We start from the raw sequence: 24,502 nt of genomic DNA on the forward strand, positions 1-24,502 counted from the left end.
TGGTAGAAAATAAAATCTCCTTTGTTGGCAGTCAGTAAATGTTGGAAAAAAAAAACAAACCTGAAAACAGAATCAGCAGGATTCCTCAGAGTGTGGAACTGAGAAAAAGGGATTGACTAAGATGTTGCCCAACAATAATAATTTATGAAGTGCAGTGTAATGTGTACATATTATTCTTTATCTCTCTCTCTCTCACACACACAGGCATGCACACCATCTCTGAAAATATATGTTGAAATTTGATAGGAGAAAAAAGTGAATGCAGCCTTCCCTTATTTTATGGTCTCTAAAATTGGAATTTATAAGAAATAATTTCACATAAAATACTAAGAAAGAGTTGAGAATGTCTCTGCTTTATTTCAGTGTTATGACTGACACTAGAAGAAATAGACTGGGAGATGTTATTATACTGAGAAATGTTCAATACATCATGTGAAATGTGTTGGTATTTTTAGATTGAGGACTATTATATGAAATTTTCCTAAACATAAACCTCTACTTAGAGCTACTAGCTTCCTGTCTTAGGGAGACATAGTGTGGGAGTTTGAATCCCAGTTCTCCCACTTATTAGTTATGTGATTATAGGCAAGTTAGTTATATACACTTCTGAACCTCAACCACTGGTTATTTGTATATAAAAGAGGTGTTACTATGCCATCTGCACTGTGCTGATATCAGGGTTTATACAAGATTCCAGAGTGTCTTCCCTATTGTAAATATGATTAAATTCTATGCTCCTTCCTCTCCACCTTGTCCTCTTCCCCCTCCTTCTTGTCTTCCTCTTGCCTTTGATTTTTCCTTCTTCATCATCTTATTATTTTCAAATTCCCTGCCACTGCCTCCCCGTTTAGAATTGCCATGTGATTTCAGCTGTCTCTTGACTCAGCCTTCACTCGATAAAAGGCAAGTGTGACACAACTGCAGTGGTCAGAAATAGAATTCTCTTGCTAAGTGAATGGAAAAGAAGCACAGGAGACAGAACTGGTGCCTCGGTTTCTCAGCCTTTCTCCTTTCATTAACTCCACCGTTAACATAAGTCTAATGATGCAGTGAAATGATTCTGGAGGAGCCTTTCAGAGAAGCTGGCTGGAGGACAGTGATGGGAATTGGGTCTCAGGCTGACTGGCCTTGCTACCAGCAGAACCGTATATGTGGTATCTCCAGTGGGGGTGGTAACAGGCAGTGTGGGGAAAGAGTTAAGAATTCAGTAGCAAAAGTTGAAGAAATTATGAGGATTCTGACATTTAAGAATTTCTTTTTGCAGTGCCTTATAATTTTTAAATGTCAGAGAGAATTGGAGTGGCTATTAAGTCTGAGATCTTAGTACAGAGTTAAGTCAGTTTTATTTTTTAGAAATGGCTTATTTATTTGTAGGAAGTAAGCATCACACTCCAAAGTGACCATTGTTTCCCCTCATCTATAACTACTCTATCATTGGTTTTAATACCAAGGGCAATAATTTCAAAGACAAAGCAAGAAGAACAAAAGCAGATGCACTTTATTGGCTATAGGGGTTTTTGTCTATTAGGGCAATAAAACAAGAAAGAAACTCACGTGTTTGATGTCTTTCACATCCAAATAGCTTTATTATTGAGAGTGTTATCAATAAGTAGCATTAGTGCACCTATTCAGAGACCCCCAGGTCACCTTTGGAGTAATATTGATATTTAGGTTTTCTATAGTAGTCAGCTAGGTTGTAATATGGTGTTTTTTTTTTTTTTTAATGTAAATCCAAGGGAGAAAAATCCAGTAAATTTTCACTTAATTTGCTATCAGTACAAGGCAAGAACTTTCTAAAATTTGTAATAAACAGCAACTTACTTAGTATGTGACTTGCTGGTAGAAGGAAGAAATTCTGATACTGCTCTTGAATTCCTTTCTGTGATCTTTGTAGACAAAGAATTTTGGAATGGTTGCTCCCCATATTTAAGGCTTCGTTCAAAGGTCATATTGTTAATGAAGTTTTCCAGGACTCCCTCAGGTAGGAGCACTATCATCTCCCAACTCTGAATTTCTAATGTTTCATCTATAATTCTCATGCATTTCTTATTAAGTTCTACCTTATGCTATCATTTTTTCCATACAATTTTTATTTTCCCTATTTAAATGTTAGTTCAGGGAAAGAGGATATTTGTGTTTTTCACTTTTACATTCACCATACTGCTTTACCAAAAATAAATACTAAGATTATTAAAATGTGTGAATGAGTCAGTGCCTCCCTACTTGAGGTTTGTCGCTTGGGGATTAACTGCTAAAGTGTCCTTCAGGAAGTTCAGTCACTCAGGAGTGTCCAACGCTTTGTGACCCCATGGACTGCAGCATGCCAGGCCTCCATGTCCATCACCAACACCCAGAGCCTACTCAAACTCATGTCCATTGAGTCAGTGACACCATCCAACCATCTCATCCTTTGTAGTCCCCTCCTCCTCCTGCATGCAATCTTTCCCAGCACCAGGATCTTTTCCAAGGAGATAGTTTTTCACATTGGGTGGCCAAAGTATTGCAGCTTCAGCTTCACCATCAGTCCTTCCAGTGAATATTCAGGACTGATTTCCTTTAGGGTGACTGGTTTGACCTCCTTGCTGTCCAAGGGACTCTCAAGAATCTTCTCCAACACCACAGTTCAAAAGCATCAATTCTTTGGAGCTCAGCTTTCTTTATAGTCCAACTGTCACATCCATACATGACCAATGGAAAAACCATAGCTTTGACTAGATGGATCTTTGTTGGCAAAGTAATGTCTCTGCTTTTTAATATGCTGTCTAGGCTGGTTCGGAGAAGGCAATGGCACCCCACTCCAGTACTTTTGCCTGGAAAATTCCATGGACAGAGGAGCCTGGTAGGTTGCAGTCCATGGGGTCGCTAGAGTTGGACAGGACTGAGCGACTTCACTTTCACTTTTCACTTTCATGCATTGGAGAAGGAAATGGCAACCCACTCCAGTGTTCTTGCCTGGAGAATCCCAGGGACGGGAAGCCTGGTGGGCTGCCGTCTATGGGGTCGCACAGAGTTGGACATGACTGAAGCGACTTAGCAGTAGCAGCAGCTAGGTTGGTTATAACTTTTTGTCAAAGGAGCAAGTGTCTTTTAATTTCATGGCTTCAGTCACCATCTGCAATGGTTTGGATTCCAAGAAAATAAAGTCTCTCACTGTTTCCATTGTTTCCCCATCTATTTGCCATGAAGTGATGGTACCACAATCCATGATCTTAGTTTTCTGAACGTTGAGCTTTAAGCCAACTTTTTCACTCTCCTCTTTCACATTCGTCAAGAGGCTCTTTGGTTCTTCTTCACTTTCTGACATAAGGGTGGTGTCATCTGCATATCTGAGGTTATTGATATTTCTCCCAGCAATCTTGATTCCAGCTTGTGCTTCTGCCAGCCCAGTGTTTCTCATGATGTACTTGCATATAAGTTAAGTAAGCAGGGTGACAATATACAGCCTTGATGTACTCCTTTCCCGATTTGGAACCAGTCTGTTGTTCCATGTCTAGTTCTAACTGTTGCTTCTTGACCTGCCTGCAGATTTCTCAAGAGGCAGGTCAGGTGATCTGCTATTCCCATCTCTTAAAGAATTTTCCAGTTTGTTGTGATGCACATGGTCAAATGCTTTGGCATAATCAATAAAGCAGAAGTAGATGTTTTTCTAAAACTCTTTTGCTTTTTTGATGCCAAAGTGAGACACATACATACACCTACATCCACACATTTGACACAGTTTTTCCATAAAGTTTTTAAATGTCAGAGTCAAGAGTGATCCCAGAGGTTATCCTTTTCCACTATTTGTCCATATATTGCTAATTAAGATGCTGAAGCTCAGAGAAACTGAATATTAAAAGCAGGATAAACAAGGTCAAAAAACATATAGTGAAAGTGCTTCTGAACTGGAAGAAAGCTTAGCTATTACATTGTTTGATACCTTCACTATTTTCTGAACTACTTATGTATGTGTGGATGGATGGATGTCTGTATATATGCATGTGTCTATTATTTTTAATCAAATGACAAGCCCAGAGAAGAAAATGACTAGTAAAGGTCATATCAGGAATTATTGGCAGAGCCTGGACGAGAATACCACTCTCCCACTCACATATTATACATCCTGGAAAAAATATTGTTTCTCTCATGCATGGACCTAGTAGTTACTTCTCCATCTGGCACAAACAAACGAGCTCACAGATGTTATATGGGAACTGGAACTGTATGAGAATGCCCAATATAAATAGGTCTCTAAGACTTAGGTGAGATAACACATCTCCAAGATGGCAAAACAATTTAAAACTTATGCCCTATTTTCTACCTTAATGTTAAAATCTCACTTTCCTCTTTTTTCAAAGAAACTTTCTAGATGTCATTGCATCTGATCCTCACAACTGTGAAGAAGACATGCATTCTCACATTCACTTCTCATCTTTGAGGAGACACAGAGAGGTATTTCAGGTTATAAACTGAATCGGAGATCAAACCAGAATTTGAACCTAAATGTTTAAAGTTATAGCCTGTTGTCCTTTTCATTTTCAGTTGTTGTCTCCGCATTTATGTGAATGTACATAAATAATGAGGAATGATTTTGTTTCTAGAGACATGCTAACAATTATCCTAATGAAATACTTTTTAATTGAGAAAATCAAAATAATTTGTGAACTTGCAACATGATGATCCAGTGGCCATAAAGTTAGAGAAGGCCCATATTGTGTTTTTTATTCAAGAAGAGGTTCAAGCCTAAACCTTCAGCCTATATCTGTTTAGTGATCATGTTTTATGTTGTTTATTGGCTATCTTAGTAGCTTTTTATGTAACTAACAGTAACAACAAAATCAGACACAGAGAGGTATCAACAGTATGTGGAGACCTGGATAAACAAGGCTGAGAGTCTGTGCTATCTTCCCAAATTCTTTGACACATATATAAATACATATCTAAACATATCCTCTAGGGATATTTAAAAATTTAACCATATGTGTATCATTCTATAATTGGCTTTTTAACTTCGTGGTATGGTTTCTATAGTACATTTAACCACACTTCTATTAATGGGTATTTAGTTTTGTTTTTTTTTTTCCTTTTATAGACTAGTATGTAATGGACATTTTGCCCCTTATACCTTTATAAACCTGTGTCTGTTTCCATATGATGAAATCTTACCTGTAGAATTGCTGGGTGCTGCATGTTGGGTCTCCCAATAGCACTCTTTGGATAAGATTGCATTTACGAGGTATATCAAGAAGTGCTTCTGGGGCAACGCCTGTGGATTGGGAGGGAAGGAAGCAGAACTGATGAGGAGTTAGCTGCCATGCAGTCTCAAGGAAACCTCGGTGGACCTCCCAGGAAAATTTTAAACTGGGATGGCCCTGGGATGGCTTGAGTTTTCTTGTGCTGGAGTGAGGTAGATGATGGATGCAGACTGCCCAGGGAAGGAGGCTGGCCCTTGAGCAAGGTGGTTCTCTTCAGACACCCAAAGACTGTTGACAGCTGAAGGCTTTCTGCCAGCAGCACTCCCAGCAGCTGGGGCAATGAGTTCCTGAAAGGCGGTCTGTGTGCCCATCACTGCACTGAGCATAGGCAGTACATATCATATAACTTGATACATATATAAATTGATAAATTGTACCAGATCCAGATTATCATCCCCAAATTCGCTAAAATATACTAATTCCATCAGCGGTGTGTAGAATGCTTGTTGCCCCAGATCTTTAACAACATGAAGAACTATCAATCTTTGTAATGTTTGCCAACCTGATAGACAACATCCTCACTGTTGTTTTAATTTGCATTCATTTATTAATGAGATTAATACCTTTTCATGTATTTAAAGGCCATGCGTATTTCTTTTTTAGTGACTTGCCAGTTTATGCCCCTTTTGTCATTTTGTATTATGCTAATCTTTATACAATAAGGGTATTAACCATTTCTTTGTCACATATGTTGCATGTGTTTTTCAGAGTTTGTAATTTCTTTTTAATATTCTTTATGTCTCCTTCAGTGTAGTCTTTTATATAGTCAAATCTATAGGTCTTTTCTACCCTTTAAGGTGTGCACGTGTGTGCATACTCAGTTGCTCAGTCATGTCTGGTTTTTTGTGATTCCATGGACTATAGCCCTCTAGGCTCCTCTGTCTGTGGAATTTTTCAGCAAGAATCCTGGAGTAGGTAATCATTCCCTTTTCCAGGGGATTTTTCTGACCGGGGATCGAACCCACGCCTCTTACGTGTCCTGTATTGATAGGCAGATTCTTTACCATGAGGGTCCTTTCTTATTCAAGATTATAAATATATCTTCATATATACTTCTTATTCTTCATGGTATATTAAATCCATTTTGAATTCATTTTTATAAATATGTGTAAGAACATCCTACAATTGGAAGTTATGTTAAGGTGTGAAGATACAATAGATACCTTATGCTAAAGTATCTAGAGGGACTAGAATATGATACAGCCACTAAAATTTTATATTCTAATGATTTCAGGACTCTTCAGCTTCTTGACTGCATCAAGGATAGAATAAAGGTCAAACGTTGCTGATTAAAGGAATGGATATTCTTGAGACAAAGCTCCTAGTGTACCATGCATCTTACTATCATGCATCTTACTATCAAGGGGAGGGATGATGTAGGTGGGTCTCCCTTTACTGTAAGCAGGCTATTTAGCAAGTTCAGTTTGTCTTACATAATTTCAGGACATGATGGATAATAATTGTCTGATGCATGGTGGAGAACTTAAGGGACAGGTGACTAGTTTAATAGATTCTTTGAGGTTAGAATGAAGGCAAATTGCTGCCAATTGGCTGATTTGCATTCCAGACCAGAGACAATTTCTCAGAGCAGAGATTCCTGAATGTTTCCTATAATTAAAAGTTTCTTCACTGTGCCCCTCAGCACAAAAGCATACTAGGTGGGGTCAGCTTTGGTCTTGTCCCTAAGAGTCATCAATTTGGGCAGACAGGTATCAACAGACCTCAGATCACATTTAAAGGAAAAAGGAGAAAAGACAAAGTTAGTTTATAATTGTAACCTATGAGTCCTGTTTTTTCGACATATTAGTAGTAGAGTGATGTGAAACAAGGATCTAACTCTTTTTCTCAAATTTTGCCAATTTTTCAATATTATTTATAAATTATGTGCCCTTTCATTCACAGATTTGAAATGCTACCATTTTTAATATAATAAATTTAAGTTCCCATAGTCTACATTGTTCCAAGGATATAATCATTATTTGGCATTGTCATATTCTTTTAATAAAATGAGTTTATAAAATATTTCAATATCCAGTTAGAGAAATCTATTATCATTTTGCTCCAAACATTTTTTGTCTATACTGTAGCATTTCTTTTGTTTCACAAATGAACTAAATAAACTTCAACTTGATCAACCTCCCAAATTGTAGACATTTTATTGGAATTACAGTAATTTACAGAATAGTTTTTGGGGAGATTTGACATCTTTTCTAAAATTTAGACTTCCTACCTACTTTATATGTCTTCCATTATATTCCTCAATGACTTTTTATAGCTTCATAGAAAGAAAGAAATTCTTACTATACTCAAACCTAAGCATCTTGTATTTTAATTGTTATGATGAATTAAATTATTCATTCTCAAACTTGAAAACTCCATTTTATAATTATTATAATTATGGATACTGGCAAATATTTAACAGGTAAATCTCTGGAAGAATTTTAAAAATTCCTGATTTTAGAATTTGCTGATTTTCATGGTGTAAATATTTCTGCCATGGCGAATTTCAGTCTTTAAGCATCCATACCACTAGATGTGGAATTAGGAAAGCATGCTGAATTTATTCTTGTGAACTGTTATAAACTGATTCCAGTACATCACTGTTGCTTAGATCTTTTCTAGTCAAATAATTTTTAAAATGATTACAATCAAGTATTTGTAAGTTTAAAGTGAACTTTATGAATAATAATTTAGAACCTAAGAATTAGAGTCTAAGAACTTAAGAACTAAATTTTAGAAAAAATCAAAATATACTTAAATATTTCTTTGAATTTATTACTCACCACTATTTCTGGTATACATTAGTTAGGGAAATATTTAAAATAATGTGTCTTGGTCTCCCTCTTGGGGGCTCCTGATTTTGTGGTTTTCCTTTTCCTTTTGGGGCTTAGTCTCCAGTTGGACTTGCAGATGAGTGAAGTTACTGCATTCAGCGTGGGAGTCCACCAGACTCAACATGCTGAACGTCTCCACTGAAATGTTCAGGTTCTCTACGCCAAATAGACTTTGAGAGAAGTCATTTAAGATATAGAGTTCTTGTAAAATTCTCAAAGCTTCTTGATGTGTTCTCTTTTGGGGCTGCTCCCCTGCATTCCCTCCAGCTCCTTCTGGTTGGATTTTGTAGGTGTCTGCATCGGGTGACAGTGGAAACTCACAACACTAGGGATGCTCTGGAAGTTAGGTGGAGTTCTGAACATTTTGGTTTTCTGTAGTCAATGGCACCCCACTTCAGTACTCTTGCTTGGAAAATCCCATGGACGGAGGAGCCTGTTAGGCTGCAGTCCGTGGGGTCGCTAGGAGTTGAACACGACTGAGCGACTTCACTTTCACTTTTCACTTTCATGCATTGGAGAAGGAAATGGCAACCCACTCGAGTGTTCTTGCTTGGAAAATCCCATGGACGGAGGAGCCTGGTGGGTTGCCGTCTATGGGGTCGCACAGAGTCGGACACGACTGAAGTGACTTAGCATAGCATAGCATAGCATAGTCATTTTTTATGATAACCCAAATTCACCTGTTATGCTGCTAGCTTCATTCTCTCATCTCTTTGTGTCTCAATCAGAAGTCATTAGTGTTCACTTACATTAAGTGAAATATTAAGGACAAATGCTGCATCCACTTGTCTAGGGCTCAACTATTAACATTTGATTCCTCTATCATTTTTCTCTGCTACATTTTTTTTTACCACCCCAAACTTAGTTTATAGCATCTTTTCAAATATGACTTCATGCTTGAGAGTTTTCCAGACTTTTCTTTGAAAAATGCTTCCAATTACTTTTGAGGTAAGCCCTTACTTTGCCAGGCTTATGAGTTTGCTTTGACTGTTGTAAGAAACTACCAGAGACTGGTTTGCTTAAACAATATAAATTTATTTCCTCATAGTTTTGGAGACTAAGAGTCCAAATCAAGATATCTGCAGGGTTGGTTTCTTTTGAGATCTCCCTCTTTGGCTTGTAGATGGCCATCTTCTCCCTGGGTCTTCAGGTAGTCTTTCCTCCTTCTATACCTGTGTCTTCATTTCCTGTTCTTTGGATTAGGATTCACCCTAAATATCCTGTTTTCACTGAATTACCTCTTTAAAGACCCTGTTTCTAAATAATTGTCACTTTCTGAAGTACTAAGGGTTAGACTTAAATACGTTTTGAGAACCAACTATTCAACCCTTAACACCAAGGTTGAAATTAAAACTATTATCTATTAGTTGGTACTTTAATTAATCTGCCTGCTTGATAAGATGTAAACTGGTTACCATCCTTAATTCTGTATTTCTTATTTGTATATTTCGTTAGACTTTTCAATAGTATTTGAGGAAAGGAGGAAGTTAAACATATAAACTTGGATTGAGACCTTTATACTGAAGCCTTCTGATGTTTTTCAGTGCCTGTGAGGACACAGAGAGGAGAAGACATCTCCCTAGCTCTTACTGTAGTGTGCTCACCTACCCCAACCCTGAGGGCACGGGTTGTCGTGTTCATGTGCGTGAATCCTCAGTGAAGAATAAAACTGAAATTCTACCACATTTGGTACTCATTGGAATTGCTCCCAAATGTTTATAACCTACCTTTTAAATTAATTAAATTTAAACATAATGAAATAGCAATACTTTTTTCAAGTTAACTATGAAATATAAAAGGAATATTTATGAATTTTCTGAGATTATTGACAGTATATCACTATATTACTTTTTCTTACAATTTACATATAAATTTAAGATATTTCTGCCTACTTGTATCTAATTGTTATCTTGTTTTCTAGTCATATCAAGACATAAATCTTTATAAAGTGCACAAGCACTATTAACAAAAATGGTTAAAAATGGGTCTTAAGGTTTCATATTGTAAGAACATCTTTGATGAATGTATTCTATTCTTCCCTCTTGATGCCTCAGCCCACACAAATAATACAACTGCTTCCTTTAATTAAAATAAGAAAATATATTACTTATAAAGCTTAGTCTTAAGCAGAGCCACATACAAAATCTATAGTTCCCATAATGGGAGACACACTGTAAAATGAAATAAAATGATAAATTGATAAATACATGGTATTGTTATTTGTTCTCTTGTTGCTAACTATCTTTATCACAGTGGCAGGAAAATATAAAAGAATTATAAAGTCTCAGTTTAATAAAAGGAAAACTGTGAATCATGTAACTTATGAGATCTTATGGTTTAAAAAGTTCTTGAAATTAAAAATCTCTGTAGATGTTTTCACCCCTGACATAATTTTTTTCTTCTCTTTATAATAATTAACAAAATCCTTTTGGATAGTTTCTCCAGTTATTTGTTTCAGAAGAGCCAAATTATTGAAGGTAAAAATAATTTTTTAATGACATATACTTTATTTTATATTTGTCCATGGATGTTTTGGTCATACCTTGGAAAAAATGAGAACAAATACATTATGAGATAAACTTTAGATACCAAATAAGTATTCCCTGGAGGGGAAGAAAAAGAAATATGAGCTGCTTACTCTGGGAGGTTTTCAAATCCTCTAATCTGTTTGAAATTACATTGATGCTGTTATTTAAAGATTAGAGTTTTGTTATTGCTGCAATCAAGCCACAGTCTGTTTTCCCTACCTGTACTATGTTAACAGTTGTTAAAACTCTGGAATCAAGGTTTCCTTTCATTCTGCCTGAAGTACAGTTGAGTATTTCTACATACCACTGCATTTTGCCTCAATTGAAAATTTCACATTTCTACTTATAAATTATATGTTTCCTTGGGGGTGTGGAGGGAGAAAGGCATGTGGAGGTATCAACTTAATTGGGCTACTGTGCTCACATGTATTTGACCGTATGAATGGGTGAAAATCCTCTTTGCCTCTGTAGCTTTGTGTAGAGGTTTCATATTAAATTAAAAAGACAGTAGTGTAGAGAGCTCTATTTAGAAAGCTATTCACACTCAAAGCATTTTCAAGATGTTTCTGCCACAATATAAAAACAGAAAAAGTACTCTATTGTTTATCGTGTTTATTGATCCAAGAGGCTAATGTGTAGGAATATAAAACCTAATGGCTGCTCCTTAGGGAAGCAGGGGATCTAATATGTATTTCATTTTAACTATTTAAAATAATACACCAGGTGCCGTTCAAACTTTAGGAGACTCTTGGCATAAGCCCCACTTATTAAGGCAATTTTAAAAATTCAGCGTCACCAAGCTTGGTCCTGAGGGCCATATAAGACTAGGTTGAACCCATTCTAATTCTTTGTGTGATGGAAAGCCAAATAAACAAAATAGCACTTGCCTACTAAATGTCAGATACATTTCTCCATTTCTTACAACCATCAGCTTCTCTGTTAAAGTAGGATATTTCAGCCTCTTTTATAAAGGGAAAAAATGGACTCAGAGAATAATGGAGGTGCCAGGATTTGACCACAGGACTGACTGTTTTACTCAAAAGCTTTACTGCTGATTCCAACTCATGTAGTTATCTCTGAAATATCAAAAAAGCCTGTACTGTTTCCATAGCTGTAGTGACTGTGGTGCATGTGAAGTCACAGAATGGGGGTGAAGTACTGCTGAGGTGAATTACAATTCTCAGCTTCCCTTTGGCTCCTCCAAAGAGATTCAACCAAGTAGTTGTAACCAACGTAAGTGCAAACATCTATATATAAATTCTACAACCCGTCACTCAGTGACTTCCCATCCACTGTGCCCTGAAAATACCTCAGATGAATAGTAAACATGCTGAAATTCATAGATACTAAATATCTGAGTAAATTCTTAAAGTAGTGTGAATACACCCTGGCCCAAGATGCTTATTTATCCTCCTCCCAGCCACCTCACTATGCTTTTAAGCATAGGACAGTGGTGGTTTAGTTGCTAAGTTGAGTTTGACTCTTGCGACCCCACGGACCAGGCTCCTCTGTCCTTAGGATTTCCCAGGCAGAATACTAGAGTGGGTTGCAGTTTCCTACTCCAGGAGGATTTTTCCCACCCCTGGATTGAATCTGTGTCTCCTGCATTGCAGGCAAATTCTTTACTGACTTAACTACCAGGGAAGCTCTGTAGGCACAGGAATCCTCTACGTTTCAGGAACATCCTTTGCCTGACTCATCCGGTTCTGTCTTCTGCTTCTCTTCATTTGGCATAGCAATATTCTGGCACTAGCATTTCCAGGATACATCATGTGCTTCCAAACAGCTGTGTCTCTCATCAAGATGACTTCTCTGTTTGAGACACTAACACTACTAACACATTCTTGCTAAACTTAGCTTGTCTGCTTGGTCCAGATCAAAGACAATCATCTCTGTGGCTCCTTCTGAAAGTCTTCAGATAGACCAAATCAATCCTCCTAGGTTCCCACACACTATGTATTCATCTTCATTATGAAAATAATTTTCCAAAACAATGGCTTATTTTGATTTTTCATGACTATTTTCTCATTTTATCCTAAAACTCATTCTGTCAGAAAAGTACTCTCCCTGCTTAAGTTGGTGACTAGATCAAAGTAGACCCTCACTAAGATTTATTTAATTAATTGTTGTGGTCAAGTTGCTCAGTTGTGTCCAACTCTTTGTGACCCCATGGACTTCGGCTCACCAGACTTATATGTCCTTCACCGTCTCCTGGAGTTTGCTCAAACTACTGTCCATTAGTCAGTGATGCCATACAACCATCTTATCCTCTGTCATACCTTTAACCTCCTGTTTCCAATCTTTCCCAGCAATGAATCTGCTTTTTCAATGAGTCTGCTCTTCACACCAGTTGGCCAAAGTACTGGAGCTTCAGCCTCAGTCCCTCCAATGAATATCCAGGATTTATTTCCTTTAGAATTGACTGATTTGATATCCTTGCCGTCCCAGGGACTCTCAAGAGTCTTCTCCAACACCACAGTTCAAAAGCATCCATTCTTTGGTGCTCAGCATTCTTTATGGTCCAACTCTCACATGCTTACATGACTACTGGAAAAACCATAGCTTTGATTATCCAGACATTTGTTGGCAAAGTAACGTCTCTGCTTTTTAATATGCTATCTAGGTTTCTCACAACTTTTTCTCCCAAGGAGCAAGTATCTTTTATTTTCATGGCTGCAGTCACCATCTGCAGTGATTTTGGAGACCCAAAAGTAAATTTGTCACTGTTTCCATTGTTTTCCCATCTGTTTGTCATGGAGTGATGGGACTGGATAATATGATCTTAATTTTTTGAATGTTGAGTTTTAAACCAGCTTTTTCACTCTCCTCTTTCACCTTCATCAAGAGGCTCTTTCAGTTCAGTTCAGTTCAGTCACTCAGTGGTGTCCGACTCTTCGTGACCCCATGAATTGCAGCACACCAGGCCTCCCTGTCCATTACCAACTCCCAGAGTTCACTAGGACTCACGTCCATCAAGTCAGTGATGCCATCCAGCCATCTCATCCTCTGTCGTCCCCTTCTCCTCCTGCCCCCAGTCCCTCCCAGCATCAGAGTCTTTTCCAATGAGTCAACTCTTCGCATGAGGTGGAGTTCTTCACTTTCTGCCATAAGAGTGGTGTCATCTGCATATATGAGGTTATTGATATTTCTCCCAGAAATTTTGATCCTAGCTTGTGCTTCATCCAGCCTGGCATTTCATATGATATACTCTGCCTATAAGTCAAATAACCAGAATGACAACATACAGCCTTGACATACTTCTTCCCCAATTTGGAACCAGTCCATTGTTCCATGTCCAGTTCTAACAGTTGCTTCTTGACCTGCACACAGGTTTTGCAGGAGGCAGGTGAGGTGGTTTGGTATTCCCATCTTTTGAAGAATTTTCCATAGTGTGTTGTGATTCACACAGTCAAAGGCTTTAGCATAGTCAATGAAACAGAAGTAGACATTTTTCTGGAATTCTCTTGCTTTTTCTATGATCCAACAGATGTTGGCAATTTGATCTCTGGTTCCTCTGCCTTTTCTAAATCCAGCTTGAATATGTGGAAGTTCTTGGTTCACGTATTGTTGAAGCCTCACTCAGATAATTTTGAGTGTTATTCTGCTAGCATGTGAGATGAGTGCAATTGTGTGGTAATTTGAACATTCTTTTTCATTGCCCTTCTTTGGTACTGGAATGAAAAATGATATTTTCCTGTCTTGTGGCCACTGCTGAGTTTTCCAAATTTGCTGACACATTGAATGCAACACTTTCATAGCATCATCTTTTAGGATTTGAAATAGCTCAGCCTGAATTCCATCACCTCCAGTAGCTTTGTTTATAGTGATCCTTCCTAAGGCCCACTTGACGTCACACTCCAAGATGTCTGACTCTAGATGAGTGATCACACCATCATGGTTATCTGGGCCATTAGTTCTTTTTTGTATAGTTCTTCTGTGTATTCTTGCCACCTCTTCTTAATATCTTCTGTTTTGTTAGGCCCACCCTGTTTCTGTTCTTTTTTGTGCCTTTCTTTACATGAAATATTCCCTTGGTATCTCTGATTTTCTTGAAGAGATCTCTAGTCTCTCCCATTCTATTGTTTTCCTCTATTTTTTTTTGCTTAGGAAGGCTTTCTTATCTCTCCTTGATATTCTTTGTAACTCTGCTTTCATATGGGTATATCTTTCCTTTTCTCCTATTTAATTAATAACAGAATAACTAAAATAGAAAATAAAGGTACAGTCTCCTCTTCCATTTGGTTTTTCTTTCACCAAAGAACCAATATCTGTACCATCCATATATTTATTAATAATGAAAGTCCATTCCCAGTATTGTGCACTACTTTGTACATAAAAAGGGTATACCATAAGATTCCCTGGTGGCTCAGTTGGTCAAGAATCCACCTGTAATTCAGGAGACTGCCTGCAATGCAGGATATATGTTTTTGATCCCTGGGTAAGGCAGATTTCCTGGAGGAGGAAATGGCAACCCTCTCCAGTATTCTTGCCTGGAGAATCCCATTATCAGAGGCGCCTGGTGGACTATAGTTCATTAAATTGCAAAGAGTCAGACAAGATTTAATGAATAAAGCACCACCACCATAGTGGCAAGTTCCCATTTTACAAGAAAATTTAAAGAGACAAATACTACTTAAGAACTGTTCTGTTTTTCAAAAGTTTAAAAACAAGAAGAAATCATTCTGTATTTAAGCAAATTGTATTTGTTCTGTGATATTTCGTTTCAGTACTCTTTAAATTTAAGCATTTAGAATTAAGTGACAACATAACTATAAAAGTCAATGGACAGAATGTTTACTACTTTTCATTAAAAAGTAGAAACTACCAATTTTTTTTGTTGTTTAGCCACTCAGTCGTGTCTGTTTGTGGCCGCATGGACTATAGCCTTCCAGGTTCCTCTGTCTGTGGAATTTTCAAGGCCAGAATACTGGAGTGGGTTGCCATTTCCTCCTTCAGGGGATCTTCCTGACCCTGGATCTCCTACTTTGCAGGTAGATTCTTTACTACTTAGCCACTAGAGAAGTGTGATTATATTCTAAAATGTGCCTTAGCATTGACCGTAAGTCCATACTACTCTTTTCCAATCAAATGAGGTTTTCCAATCACACAAGGTTTTATGCTTAAAGATCTTTGAAGTTTCTTACAGCTAAAACATTTTCTGATTTTATGATCCTGCATTATAACATTATTGCTATCAGCATAAACCTTCACAAGTTACTAAATGCACTGAATGCTTATTCTGACTATACGTTCTTATGGAAGTTACATTTTTGGTCCCTTCAATGATGAGACCATAAAAACTTAAAGGCAGCCTGTGCTTCTCTTAAGGATTAGAAACAGTTCTGAAACATCTTGTCTTTTGACAGAATGGTGAGTGTCTTGCCATTGCTCCTCTAGACAGAAGCAGAAAAAAGTACCAACAGAATGCTGCTTAGTAAGCTCTTCAACCAGAAAAAGATTTTCTTCTGTGCTATCGTGTCAGTTCTGGTAGTCCTTTTAGATTTTTTTCTCATGATTTTTCTCCCTTTGATATTCACCTTACCTCTATTTGCTGTCATAATTATTTTACGTGAATCATAGACACCGGGAGTATGGGGAAAATGACAGGTCATTGTATTCAGACCTCTGTACCTAATGCACGCTATTGCCAGGCAGTTTTATTATTCCCTTTAGAAATATATTTAATCTCTTTCTGAATGTCTTATTGATGTTTCCTCAATGACCTCTTTGGGTGGCTATTCCATTGTTAAACTGCTCTTGCCTTTAGGACACTTTCTCTTATAAGTAATTTAAACATGTTCTTCTTATTTCCTGTAAAACATTCAAAGTCAGCCACAAATGAATTGTCCGTCTACTGTACATTATTTTTTTCTTCTCTAGTAAAATATCACATGTCATGGGAGGCAAGCTCTCCATTCAACACGTAGGCCATTCATAGGAAACCTAACAGATTTATGTCATTCCTTTATCTGTAAAATAAATAGCTAAATGTTCCTAAAATTCCTCCAAGCTTTAATATTCTGTGAACCTATGATTTCTACATTTGGTTGTGGTATTTCTAAATTAGTCTCTGTCCCATAGTTTGCTATGCCTTGGAACTTCTAAGTCTTGTGTTCTTAAATATATTGTTTTTAACCTTCAGCCATCTGAAACTGAATTTTATCTTATAGAATTAATAATACCTACTTTAGTGGGTACTTATTATGTACTGCTGCTGCTGCTGCTAAGTCGCTTCAGTCGTGTCCGACTCTGTGTGACCCCATAGACGGCAGCCCACCAGGCTCCCCCGTCCCTGGGATTCTTCAGGCAAGAACACTGGAGTGGGTTGTCATTTCCTTCTCCAATGCATGAAAGTGAAAAGTGAAAGTGAAGTTGCTCAGTCGTGTCCGACTCTTGGCGACCCCACGGACTGCAGCCTACCAGGCTCCTCCGACCATGGGATTTTCCAGGCAAGAGTACTGGAGTGGGGTGCCGTTGCGTTCTCCTATCATGTACTATGGAGAAGGCGATGGCACCCCACTCCAGTACTCTTGCCTGGAAAATCCCATGGTCGGAGGAGCCTGGTAGGCTGCAGTCCGTGGGGTCGCCAAGAGTCGGACATGACTGAGCAACTTCACTTTCACTCTCATGCATTGGAGGAGGAAATGGCAACCCACTCCACTGTTCTTGCGTAGACTCCCAGGGACGGCGGGGCCTGGTGGGATGCCGTCTATGGGGTCGCACAGAGTCGGACACGACTGAAGCGACTTAGCAGCATTATGTACTACCTTATATTAATATTTATATATTTATAATTACTCTCCTAATGATATTTTCTAGAATTTTGTTGGAGTTAAATATATATACATACATATACACAAAATGTGGTCCACTGGAGAAGGGAATAACAATTCCTTCAGTATTCTTGCCTTGAGAACCCCATGAAAAATACACACATACACACAAACACAGAATATACATTTAATTTATTCCATTGGAACCACTACAACACATCCGTTTCAACACATCCCTTTTTCTTCTTTTGCCATCACATCATTTTTTTTTCTTTTTCTTTATCAAGAATTTATGAGGACATCTGTCCCACGAAAACACTTTACAGAACGCTTGTGCTATTCTCTGCAGCAGTATTTTCCAGTACTTTTTACTTTTTTATGGCTACCAAGAATGCTGGTTTTCTTTCATATATTTCTGAGATGTCTAGAGGTAGCTGATGTTTTCAAAATAAGAAATATGTTTTACTTGTTTGGAAGCTTAACTTGGAAAGTGGACTATTTAATTGATAATCTCATATTGAATAGTTTCTTTGTTGTAGTTTTTGTTTTATTATAGATTAGGTGAAGCCATCTGTTAATAATAGTGAAGGGACTGGGTTCTCATACTGCCTACGTAAGGTAAGGTCTAGACTTACCATGAGATTTATTTATTTATTTTTTTGTTAATGAACTGAAAAACATTTCTTGGTGTGCTCTTTAGGCAACATTTCCAGGTGTTTTACTGAACAAAGTAGGAAACTAGCAGGTTCTTAGGGCATCTGACATAAAAAATCAGTTCAATATAGTCCCCAGCTTTATACTGGGTAAATCTGCAAACCTGGTTAGTTTGAAGTCTATGTGTGCCTTAGTGATTTGGAGTTGCTACCTAAAAACCATACTTGTATCTTCCTTCTCATAGCCATCTCATCTCACTTTGTTTTGAGCGTTCAATTTTTGGAAAGACTATTGAACAGTTAGTGTTTTCACGGCCTTGCCTCCTAGTCCTGTATCTTCTCATTAAACTCATTTTCCCACCTCACTACCCTACTCCAGATCTCCACTGTCTCAAACCATCCTCAGTAATGTGGTTTCTCTGTGTTTAAATCCAACAGATGCATCTCCACCCTTATCCTACATAACCTACCTGAGCACTATTGCCTCTATTGACCATTATCTTCTTCTTGAAACTTCCTTACACTGGTTCCTGTGACATGATTTCTCCCTGGTTTTCATCCTACTCAGGTGAAATAGTTGTTAATTGTTCTGACTCTAGAAACAGACTGCCTGTGTTCAAATTCTGACTCCTTCTATTGTTGTGACTTCAAGAGTACCAATCAGTAACCCTGGTAGTTGTCAGTAAAGAATCTGCCTGCAGTGCAGAAGACCCAAGTTCAATCCCTGGGTTGGGAAGATTCCCTGGAGAAGGAAATGGCAACCCACTCCAGTATTCTTGCCTGGAAAATCCCATGGACAGAGAAGCCTGGCAGGCTATGGGTCACAAGAGTCACACACAATTTAGCGACTAAACCACCAACAAAGATACCAATTAGATTTCCTGTGTAAAATAGTGAGGGTAACAATGGTATCTACTGTTGTGAAAATTGAAAGAGCTCATCTAGAGGCATTAAGAACATTGCTAGCTTCCCTGATAGCTCAGTTGGTAAAGAATCTGCCTGCGATGCAGGAGATCCCAGGTCAATCCCTGGGTTGGGAAGATCTGCTGGAGAAGGGATAAACTACCCACTCCAGTATTCTTGGGTTTCCCTTGTGGCTAAGCTGGTAAAGAATCTGCCTGCAATGTGGAAGACCTGGGTTTGAGCCCTGGGTTGGGAAGATCCCGTAGAAAAGGGAAAGGCTATCCACTCCAGTATCCTGGCCTGGAGAATTCCATTGACTGTACAGTCTATGGGGTTGCCGAGAGTCAGACACGACCAAGTGACTTTCATGTAGATTTGCATATTGATGCAAAATCTTCTACTCTCAATGAGTGTTGAGTAATGCCTCTGTATTTTACAGTACATGGGTATACAGTGGCTAGAAGAAGATAGTAAAACACTACCTAACCATGCAGAAAGGGTGCAGAAAGCAGGAAGTGGAGGACAGGACTGAAATCTATTATCACATATCAAATAATAGTAACATATTTGAGAAGGTAAAACATAACAGTAACCAAGAAATATCTCTTAGTCATCCACTAGGAGGCCTGGATTCCTGTCACCGTCACCATCACTGCTGCTACTGCTGTTAAGTTGCTAAGTTGCATCTGACTCTTTTGTGACCCCATGGACTGTAGCCCAGCAGGCTCCTCCGTCCATGGGATTCCCCAGGCAAGAATACTGGAATGGGTTACCAATTCCTTCTTCAGGTTATCTTCCTGACCCAGGGATTGAACCCATGTCTCCTGCTTGGCAGGCATATTCTTTGCCACTGAGCCACCAGGGAAGCAAAAAATAATCACTGCCTAATCACTTATAAAGGACCAACTCTCTCTCCCTTTCCAGTCTCTGTGATCTGAGGGGCTTTCAGCTCCTGAAGTATAGGCTTGACACTGATCTTGATTTGAATACTCTTCTAATTACAATGACTATATTGAGAAGGATGAAGAAACCGTAGCAGCTTCAAGTGTATGAGTTAAATGGAAAATAATCCTGGTGATCCAGGACAAAAAACTTGGCCAAGGTCTCTCTTTGCCAGATTTACGACTGTATGTGTTTTCTTGGTTTTAATGTTAAGTCCATTGTGTAAGTGGAGAGAGCCTCTAGGCAATCTCAAAAACTTTTGCTTTGACTTGAATTCTCTATTACCTACTACTACTGTTTGAGAAGTCTGAATCCCTCCAAGTAACACATGTTCTGCCCCATGGCCAGAAAGATTATATGTTTGCCTGTGTAACTGCCAGGGTTCTCTCTCTTTAATTAATTATATGAGAAGAATGATTTCATGGGTGAATCAAAAAGCCATTGCATAGTCCCTTCCTGTCTTCTGGGTGTCATTGCTATTGCAGTCTGTCCTACTTTTATGGGTTTGTGACAACTGTCAACCTTTCCTAATATAATATTGGAGTTCTTAAGACAAATATTTAGGCGTTAAGAGTTATTTACATAAAGAATCAGTTTTGATGTACATACTCAATCATCTTTTGTTGTTAATAAGATAAATATTAGGGTATAGCCAACAAATTACAAAAATTGGTTGTTAAACTAAGAAACATTTCTTAGTCATTGATAAAATGTTTGCAATGTTTAATAATTTTCAGAGTTTGTAGCTATTGGTGGTTGCTGCTGCTACTGCTAAGTTGCTTCAGTCCTGTCCGATTCTGTGCGACCCCATAGACAGCAGCCCACCAGGCTCCCCCGTCCCTGGGATTCTCCAGGCAAGAACACTGGAGTGGGTTGCCATTTCGTTCTCCAATGGATGAAAGTGAAAAGTGAAAGTGAAGTCGCTCAGTCATGTCCAACCCTTAGTGACTCCATGGTCTGCAGCGCACCAGGCTCCTCTGTCCATGGGATTTTCCAGGCAAGAGTACTGGAGTGGGGTGCCATTGCCTTCTCCGTATTGGTGGTTAAGGGGAGGTAAAACCCAGTTGGATAATTCACCACAAGATGATTTTTATAACACCTGCAAAATACATCTGTGGGTTGTTTCTTTAGGTAACATATGTTTCTGTTTTTGAACTGATGACTTGCTTTGCACTTCTCAAATAGTAGCAAAACAAAATTCCCTCTGAATCGAATAAATTTTAAACATGTCAAATACTATGTGAAATTGAGAATTCTCTAAGGCAGAGGAATCCACTTTTTAAGAGGGTAGAGAAATAAGCAAAATGACCCAGACAGAAAACTTACCCTAAGAGAGAAAATAGCTGGGAGTGGAAAACCAATTCTTCAGAGGACAAAGATAGGGAGGATAATTGGTTCAGAAGAAAAACTTCTACCTGAAGTAGAGAGAAAGCAGGTTGATAACCCTTGTGGAACTGTGAAGGAAGAGAACCAGAGCTGTCTTCATAATCATGGAGAGTGGAATGGCCCCCAGTATTGAAACTCTATTGTGGAAGTTAAAGGATGGAAGAAAAGGAAATCATTGTTCACTGGGAAAGGAATGAAATGTTTTCAGGCCAAAGAAAATTCAATACTGGGGTTGAAACTATTAGAAATAAAAAAGATACATGAAACACTAGATGGAAAACCAACAATTAATAACTTCTAGAGAGGTGACTGAAAGAAAGATAATGCATATCCCCCAAATTATTGAATTTATTCACATTTCTATCAGACCTAAGTGTATCATTTCAAGATAAATGAAGTCATTGATCATTTTTCTTTTTCCTACATATCAGTTTATAGGTATGCATTGAACATTTACACATATCAAACATGATGCCTGCAGAGACTACACAATGTTATGTGAGATGGTTAAACAGTTAATCTTTGAGCTGCTACAATTGGAGAAGAGGATGTGCATATGTTTAAAAGGGTTATGCTGACAATGGAATGATATCTACATTTCTTTATAAACCTAGGAATTTTTTCTGTTTGGGCTACATCTGGAATTTTTTTTTTTTCTTTTCAAAAGCAAGAAGAATAAAACCTTAATACTGCAGATTATGAAATTATAGAAATAGAGACATAAATAAGAACATTTCAAATAGATAAGCAATTCTTAGAGAAAATAGATGCCTTTAAATATCATTTTAAAGCTTTTGTATTAAAATTGGAGAGTGAAGGGTTTTAAACTAATTTTAGTGGCACTATGCAAAAGGAAGACCATCTCGATATTGGAGGACTTTGGACAGAGAAAGTGGACATTTAGAAGAGAATCATTAGAAACTGAATGATTCAAGGGGAAAATGCATATCTAACTCACTCTCTCATAATGTCATCTCCCAGCCATATCTGTGTAAAGACTTTCTTTAAAGGAAAATCAGAGCTTTGTGGGTGTGAATTTAAAACTAAATAAAATACAGTAATGCAGTTCAGGAGACATTGGGAGTTCCTCTGACCTTCAGAAATCTAGTGAACTTCTCTTTAAATTCCCGTCCATTCCAGAGTGAATGGAAATCAAAACTCCACTGGAGTAAATAATGTTGATGCCCTGCCTGCCCATATCGCCTCATTCAATTTCCAACTTCCAGCACCTGCATATTTACCTCTATCTCTTGGGGCAAAAGTACCAATAAATAGCCTCTGGGAGTAGTCCTTAACCAATGATTGACAGCAATGATACCTAAGTACCCCAGTCCTTTGGGGAGAATAACTCTGAGGTGTGTGTTTCACACTGGCTCCCTTTTCCCCAACAGGATTAAGTCCAGTCACCCACAGTGGTAGATGGCTTAATAAGGAACATTTTTGGGCTGCCTTTCCTTCCTTGTCTCATTTTCTTGCTTCCTACATGGGGTTTCTTCTCCTCCCAAATAAACTATTTGCACTAGAACCCTTGTCTTAGCATCTGTCTCTGGGGGCACACAAACCATGCACCATCTCTGAGATTTATACATACTCCCACAGCCATTACGTTTTTAGAGGCCTGTGTCCTCATAAGCTAAATGGGTGGAACTCAACCTCTTCAGTTCCCAAAATAAATACTCACTCACAACTTTTACAAACTTGAAAGACTTTATTGAGAATTTAGAAGACTCCCTAGGAGGAGTCACTTTGTTCCAAGTGCAGCTTTTCTCTCTCTGCTTTCCTTTCCTCCACCTCCCTTGTACGGATTGCTTGGGGAACTTCAAATTCTTCTCCCTTTTGATTACATAGAGCAATTTTTTCTAATTTCTTCTTCCTTTCAAGGCTTAGTGCTGGCAACCAAGGGCTGGGAATCCTATCCACTATTTCAAGAAACTCTGCTGCTGCTGCTGCTGCTAAGTCGCTTCAGTCGTGTCCAATTCTATGCGACCCCATAGATGGCAGCCCATCAGGCTCCCCCGTCCCTGGGCTTCTCCAGGCAAGAACACTGGAGTGGGTTGCCATTTCCTTCTCCAATGCATGAAAGTGAAAAGTGAAAATGAAGTCGCTCAGTCGTGTCCGACTCTTAGCAACCCCATGGACTGCAGCCCACCAGGCTCCTCCATCCATGGGATTTTCCAGGCAAGAGTAATGATAGCTTTTCCCCCTAAAGAGACTGTAGAGTCAGCAGTTAAAACGATAGCATTGCTGCACTTTGTTATGGTCACAGCCCTACTGTATAATCCTTGTACTTTTCTAGTTATTGTTATTCTTATATACAGTAAGAATAAAGTAGTTTTTCTTAAAGTTCTGAATAGTTATCTAAATCAGTCCACCCTACTTGACCAGGGGTGGAATTAGGTTCTATTGGGCTTGAAGTTGATACAGTTTGGGGTGTACTTTAAGAAGAAAAAAAAACAAAACAAAATACGTTGATAAGCCTTGGGAAGTCAGAAACAACTCAGGAGCAACGTTAAATACCTTCACAGTAGATCAGCCTTGGTACCTGGCTTTGTTACAAAGAATTGGCAAGCCAGGAATATAGCACCTCATAAAATCACCTCTTATAAAACAACCAGAACATTGAGTGCTTACGGTCTTCCAGGGATTGTTCTAAGCGGTTTACTAGGATTAATTTCTTTAATCTATTTTTATCCCAGATTTAAAGATGAGGAAACTTCTGAACAGATAGGTTACTTAACTTGACGGAGGCCATGCAACTAGTAAATGGCAAAGCTATAGTTTGGACTGTGATAGTATATCACAAACAGCAGTCCATATAGCCTCGATGCTATAGTACCCCTGAAAACCTCGTTCTTGGCCCCTAAATAACTCACCATCTGTGAAAAAAAGTATGCATCAAAGATAAATGCAGCATAAACAATATACTCTACTTGCTTCCTTCATATTACCCTCAGAGATAATCGGGTCAGCCACGTACTCAGGCAGATGGTACTCAAGGGTCTACTTATCTCACAGTCTTCCTCACAGGGCAGTCACACCAAAAGGAAGCACACTACTCGGTTCCCTTCAATACAATTAAAGTGTCCTGAAGCCAACAACAAGAAAATTAGAGATACCAAGGGAACATTTCATGCAAAGATGGGCTCAATAAAGGACAGAAATGGTATGGACCTAACATAAGCAGAAGATATTAAGAAGAGATGGCAAGAATACACAGAAGAACTGTACAAAAAAGATCTTCACAACCCA

Source organism: Bison bison, unplaced genomic scaffold (assembly GCF_000754665.1).
Source record: "Bison bison bison isolate TAMUID 2011002044 unplaced genomic scaffold, Bison_UMD1.0 scf7180017864452, whole genome shotgun sequence".
In the NCBI taxonomy this organism is placed as follows: Eukaryota; Metazoa; Chordata; class Mammalia; order Artiodactyla; family Bovidae; genus Bison; species Bison bison.